We start from the raw sequence: 6,916 nt of genomic DNA on the forward strand, positions 1-6,916 counted from the left end.
CTGTGGATCACCCCACTCGATGCGTCTTCATTCTAGGAAGCAAGCCGGCTAGACAGTAAAGCATCAGAGGCTGCTCCCAATGCTACACTCAGTGTTTCCAAAATTACTACACTTTATGGCCAGAAGAGACCTTTAGAACATCTCATCTAACCCCCTGCATATCATAGGCTTCCTGTATAGTACAATAGGTACTTTTTGGGCACACACATTCCAGAAAGGCATCTAGTCTTCATGAAATGACATCAAGAGATGGAGAATCCACCACTTTCCCTTTTACTGAGTGCCAGGGGGCTCCATTTCCCCTTCCACTAGCACCCCATTTACAGTGAGCCAGAGCAGTACCTGCAGCAGGGAGCGGGAGTTGCTGATGGCCTCAGAGGCACAGCCCCTGCAGCGTCTAAGGCACCTGGCACAAGTGCCGGATGATGCGGAGCTGGTGCATCACTCTGGCCATGACGTCCTCCTGCTGCAAGGGAACGAGAACCTGTCAAAGACTCAAACCCCCCGAGGAATCAGGGGGAATTAAGGGCACCTGGAACCAGCAGTATTTAAACTGACTACCTGCCCACCACTGAGGGATGAATTCACCTCCTGAACCCCAGAATGGAGTCTTCTTGTCCTTTCTAGTAACCTCCAGTGCCAACCCACCACCTTGTAGGGTGAGCTCCTGCTACCTCCCCCTCAGTACCCTTGACAGCTGTTCTACCTCCAAACCACAGCTCAAGTTATCAGAACCCTCTTCTCCACCCCCACCCAGGTTGGCCAGGGAGGCGGCTCTAGCAGGGGGGGCAGGAGGGATTCTGCCAGCAGTGAAGTGGGTTGCGGGGAGGTTGAGATCTTGCCCCAATCATCCCAGACACTAATGCTAAGCCACAGGATGGCAGCATCTAGTGTCATTGGAGTTCAAGCACTATTTCAACCCCACAGTTTTGGATCAACTTCCCACAAGGGGAGGTGAAGAGCACCCCCAGCAACACACACACACACACACACACACACACACACACACACACACCACTCCTGGTGGTGGCAGGTGAACAGGAGAAAGGACAAAAGAAGTAAGAGATGAAGAGAAAGGAAGGAGGGATGGAGGAAAAGGTAAAACGAAAATGACAAACACTAATGTCCCCTGTGATTCTACGGGACAAAATCCCACAGAGGGAATAAAATTCTGCCACCTTAACCTAGTGTTTTCCATGCCTAGAATTCAGCTGGCACCAGATGGATCAGACTGAGCAGGTTCCAAAAAGCTCTTGGAGGCTCTTACCTTCTAAATAGGGACGTCTGTTTTCTAGTAAAATCCGTCAAAGGAAAGGAGAAAACTCCAAAGAGGCTCCTGCTCGCACTCACACATGTGAACACTAATACTCTCTCAGTCCTCAAAGAGAGACCTCGAGAAGGAGACTTGCTGAAGCAATAACAGACACTTGGTGGGATAACTCACATGACTGGAGTACTGTCATGGATGGATATAAACTGTTCAGGAAGGACAGGCAGGGCAGAAAAGGTGGGGGAGTTGCATTGTATGTAAGAGAGGAGTATGAGTGCTCAGAGGTCCGGTATGAAACTGTAGAAAAACCTGAGAGTCTCTGGATAAAGTTGAGAAGTGTGAGCAACAAGGGGGATGTCACGGTTGGAGTCTGGTATAGACCACCAGACCAGGGGGATGAGGTGGACGAGGCTTTCTTCTGGCAACTAGCAGAAGTTGCTAGATCGCAGGCCCTGGTTCTCATGGGAGACTTTAATCACCCTGATATCTGCTAGGAGAGCAATACAGCGGTGCACAGACAATCCAGGAAGTTTTTGGAAAGTGTAGGGCACAATTTCCTGGTGCAAGTGCTGGAGGAACCAACTAGGGGCAGAGCTTTTCTCGACCTGCTGCTCACAAACAGGGAAGAATTAGTAGGGGAAGCAAAAGTGGATGGGAACCTGGGAGGCAGTGACCATGAGATGGTCGAGTTCAGGATCCTGACACAAGGAAGAAAGGAGAGCAGCAGAATACGGACCCTGGACTTCAGAAAAGCAGACTTTGACTCCCTCAGGGAACAGATGGGCAGGATCCCCTGGGAGAATAACATGAAGGGCAAAGGGGTCCAGGAGAGCTGGCTGTATTTTAAAGAATCCTTATTGCGGTTGCAGGAACAAACCATCCCGATGTGTAGAAAGAATAGTAAATATGGCAGGCGACCAGCTTGGCTAAACAGTGAAATCCTTGCTGATCTTAAACGCAAAAAAGAAGCTTACAAGAAGTGGAAGATTGGACAAATGACCAGGGAGGAGTATAAAAATATTGCTCAGGCATGCAGGAGTGAAATCAGGAAGGCCAAATCACACTTGGAGTTGCAGCTAGCAAGAGATGTTAAGAGTAACAAGAAGGGTTTCTTCAGGTATGTTAGCAACAAGAAGAAAGTCAAGGAAAGTGTGGGCCCCTTACTGAATGAGGGAGGCAGCCTAGTGACTGAGGATGTGGAAAAAGCTAATGTACTCAATGCTTTTTTTGCCTCTGTCTTCACGAACAAGGTCAGCTCCCAGACTGCTGCACTGGGCAGCACAATATGGGGAGAAGGTGACCAGCCCTCTGTGGAGAAAGAAGTGGTTCGGGACTATTTAGAAAAACTGGACGTGCACAACTCCATGGGGCTGGATGCGCTGCATCCGAGGGTGCTAAAGGACTTGGCGGATGAGATTGCACAGCCATTAGCCATTATTTTTGAAAACTCATGGCGATCGAGGGAGGTCCCGGATGACTGGAAAAAGGCTAATGTAGTGCCCATCTTTAAAAAAGGGAAGGAGGAGGATCCGGGGAACTACAGGCCAGTCAGCCTCACCTCAGTCCCTGGAAAAATCATGGAGCAGGTCCTCAAGGAATCAATTATGAAACACTTAGAGGAGAGGAAAGTGATCAGGAACAGTCAGCATGGATTCACCAAGGGGAAGTCGTGCCTGACTAACCTAATTGCCTTCTATGATGAGATAACTGGCTCTGTGGATGAGGGGAAAGCAGTGGATGTGTTATTCCTTGACTTTAGCAAAGCTTTTGATACGCTCTCCCACAGTATTCTTGCCACCAAGTTAAAGAAGTATGGGATGGATGGATGAATGGACTGTAAGGTGGATAGAAAGCTGGCTGGATCGTCGGGCTCAACGGGTAGTGATCAATGGCTCCATGTCTAGTTGGCAGCCGGTTTCAAGCGGAGTAGTGCCCCAAGGGTCGGTCCTGGGGCCGGTTTTGTTTAATATCTTTATTAATGATCTGGAGGATGGTGTGGACTGCACTCTCAGCAAGTTTGCAGATGACACTAAACTAGGAGGCGTGGTAGATACGCTAGAGGGTAGGGATCGGATACAGAGGGACCTAGACAAATTAGAGGATTGGGCAGAAAAAAACCTGATGAAGTTCAACAAGGACAAGTGCAGAGTCCTGCACTTAGGACGGAAGAATCCCATGCACTGCTACAGACTAGGGACCGAATGGCTAGGTAGCAGTTCTGCAGAAAAGGACCTAGGGGTCACAGTGGACGAGAAGCTGGATATGAGTCAACAGTGTGCTCTTGTTGCCAAGAAGGCTAACGGCATTTTGGGCTGTATAAGTAGGGGCATTGCCAGCAGATCGAGGAACGTGATCGTTCCCCTTTATTCGACATTGGTGAGGCCTCATCTGGAATACTGTGTCCAGTTTAGGGCCTGTGGAAGCAGAGAAAGAGCTCACAGGAAGGGGATGCAATGCATGACAGTTCGTTAGCAAGAGTTAGGCTAACTGTAACCCTAATAATGCGAGATTTGTAGAAGCGAGGAATGTGTGAGGCGGGTGAGAAAGAACTGTGTAAGAAGTCATTATGACCTGGTATAGATAAGGTGTAGAAGACCTTGTGTAGATAAGGTATAGAAAATATTGTATGTTGGCAAGAGTCAAAACAAGTGAAGAAATGAGATATCAAGATGGCCTATGTATAAACAAAACGCAGCTGTCCCTCGTTATTTCTGTAATGAAAGGTATAAATGCTTGCTGTAATTAGTTACCTGGGAGAGACCTGCTTAGCTCTCTCCCTCTGGGCAATTGTGAGCGTTAATAAAGCATCTGACTTGCTGTACCTAAACAAATAGTGAGACCTCTGTTTTTCTCCGACAGGCCCCACACTACAAGAAGGATGTGGAAAAATTGGAAAGAGTCCAGTGGAGAGCAACAAAAATGATTAGGGGTCTGGAGCACATGACTTATGAGGAGAGGCTGAGGGAACTGGGATTGTTTAGTCTCCAGAAGAGAAGAATGAGGGGGGATTTGATAGCAGCCTTCAACTACGTGAAGGGGGGTTCCAAAGAGGATGGAGCTCGGTTGTTCTCAGTGGTGGCAGATGACAGAACAAGGAGCAATGGTCTCAAGTTGCAGTGGGGGAGGTCCAGGTTGGATATTAGGAAACACTATTTCACTAGGAGGGTGGTGAAGCACTGGAATGCGTTAACTAGGGAGGTGGTGGAGTCTCCTTCCTTGGAGGTTTTTAAGGCCCGGCTTGACAAAGCCCTGGCTGGGATGATTTAGTTGGGAATTGGTCCTGCTTTGAGGACGGGGTTGGAGTAGATGACCTCTTGAGGTCCCTTCCAACCCTGATATTCTATGATTCTATGAAAGTCACAGGGGTCTCTGAGGTTTCCCTGGCCCTAAGCCCCTGTCCTGCCTGGCTGATGTCAGCATCTCTCTCTGAGGTTACCACCTCCCTAACACCTTTGACCAATAGGCTGAGGTCCTGAAAAGGCCTTTGTGATGTCACTGCCACACCCACCCATCCCCGGAAGTGCTAATGTCCTGCTGCTGGCCTGACACTTTGAAGGTTTGAGCTACTCTGTGTGGATCACCCCACTCAATGCGTCTTCATTCTAGGAAGCAAGCCGGCTAGACAGTAAAACATCAGAGGCTGCTCCCAATACTACACTCAGTGTTTCCAAAATTAGTAGACTTTATGGCCACAAGAGACCTTTAGAGCATCTAATCTAAGCCCCTGTATATCATAGGCTTCCTGTATAGTACAATAGTTACTCTTTGGGCACACACATTCCAGAAAGGCATCTAGTCTTCATTCAATGACATCAAGAGATGGAGAATCCACCACTTTCCCTTTTAACGAGTGCCAGGGGGTTCCATTTCCCCTTCCACTAGCTCCCCATTTACAGGGAGCCAGAGCAGTACCTGCAGCAGGGAGTGGGAGTTGCTGATGTCCACAGAGGCACAGCCCTTGCAGTGTCAACTTCCCACAAGGGGAGGTGAAGAGCACCCCCAGCAACACACACACACACACACACCACTCCTGGTGGTAGGAGGGGAACAAGAGAAAGCAAGGAGGGATGAAGGAAAAGGTAAAACGAAAAGGACAAACCCTAATGTCCCCAGTGATTCTACGGCACAAAATCCCAGGTGGGCTATAAAATTCTGCCACCTTGAACTAGTGTTTTCCATGCCTAGAATTCAGCTGGCACCAGATGGATCAGACTGCAGACTGAGCAGGTTAAAAACCTCTCCAAGGTTCTTACCTTCTCAACAGGCACGTCTGTTTTCTAGTAAAATCAATAAAAGGAGAAACTCGAAAGAGGTTCCTCCTCGCACTCACATACTTGAACCCTAATACTCTCTGAGTCCTAAAAAGGGAGACCTCGAGAAGGAGACTTGCTAAAGCAAAGCCAAAGGGGTCTCTGAGGTTTCCCTGGCCCTGCGCTCCTGTCCTGCCTGGCTGATGTCAGCATCTCTCTCTCAGGTAACCACCTCCCTAACACCTTTGACCCATAGGCTGAGGTCCAGGATAAGGCCTTTGTGATATCACTGCCACACCCAACCAAACCCTAAAGTGCTAATGTCCTGCTACTGGCCTGACACTTTGAAGGTTTGAGCTACTCTCTGTGGATCACCCCACTCAATGCATCCTCATTCTAGGAAGCAAGCGGGCTAGACAGTAAAACATCAGAGGCTGCACCCAATGCTACACTCAGTGTTTCCAAAATTAGTAGACTTTATGGTCAGAAGAGACCTTTAGAGCATCTAATCTAACCCGCTGCATATCATAGGCCTCCTGTATAGTACAATAGTTACTCTTTGGGCACACACATTCCAGAAAGGCATCTAGTCTTCATTCAATGACATCAAGAGATGGAGAATCCACCGCTTTCCCTTTTAGTGAGGGCCAGGGGGCTCCATTTCCCCTTCCACTAGCTCCCCATTTACAGTGAGCCAGAGCAGTACCTGCAGCAGGGAGCGGGAGTTGCTGAAGGCCTCAGAGGAACAGCCCCTGCAGTGTCTCAGGCACCTGGCGCAAGTGCCGGATGATGCGGAGCTGGTGCATCACTTTGGCCGTGACGTCCTCCTGCTGCAAGGGAACGAGAACCTGTCAGAGACTCAAAGGTCCCGAGGAATCAGGGGGAATTAAGGGCACCTGGAACCAGCAGTATTTCCACCCACCACCTGCCCACCGCTGAGGGATGAATTCACCTCCTGAACCCCAGAATGGAGTCTTCTTGTCCTTTCTAGTATCCTCCAGTGCCAACCCCCCTCCTTGTAGGATTAGCTCCTGCTACCTCCCCCTCAGTGTTCTTCACAGCTGTTTCACCTCCAAACCAAACCTCAAGTTATCAGAACCCTCTTCTGCACCCCCAACCAGGTTGGGCATCGAGGCGGCTCTAGCGGGGGGGCAGGAGGGATTCTGCCAGAAGTGAAGTGGGTTGAGGGGAGGTTGAGATCTTGCCCCAAGTCATCCCAGACACTAATGCTAAGCCACAGGATGGCAGCATCTAGTGTCAGTGGAGTCCAAGCACTATTTCAACCATACAGTTTTGGATGAACTCCCCACAAGGGGAGGTGAAGAGCACCCCCAGCAACACACACACAAACACACACACACACACACACACACCACTCCTGGTGGTGAAAGGGGAA

Source organism: Chrysemys picta, unplaced genomic scaffold (assembly GCF_011386835.1).
Source record: "Chrysemys picta bellii isolate R12L10 unplaced genomic scaffold, ASM1138683v2 scaf6, whole genome shotgun sequence".
In the NCBI taxonomy this organism is placed as follows: Eukaryota; Metazoa; Chordata; order Testudines; family Emydidae; genus Chrysemys; species Chrysemys picta.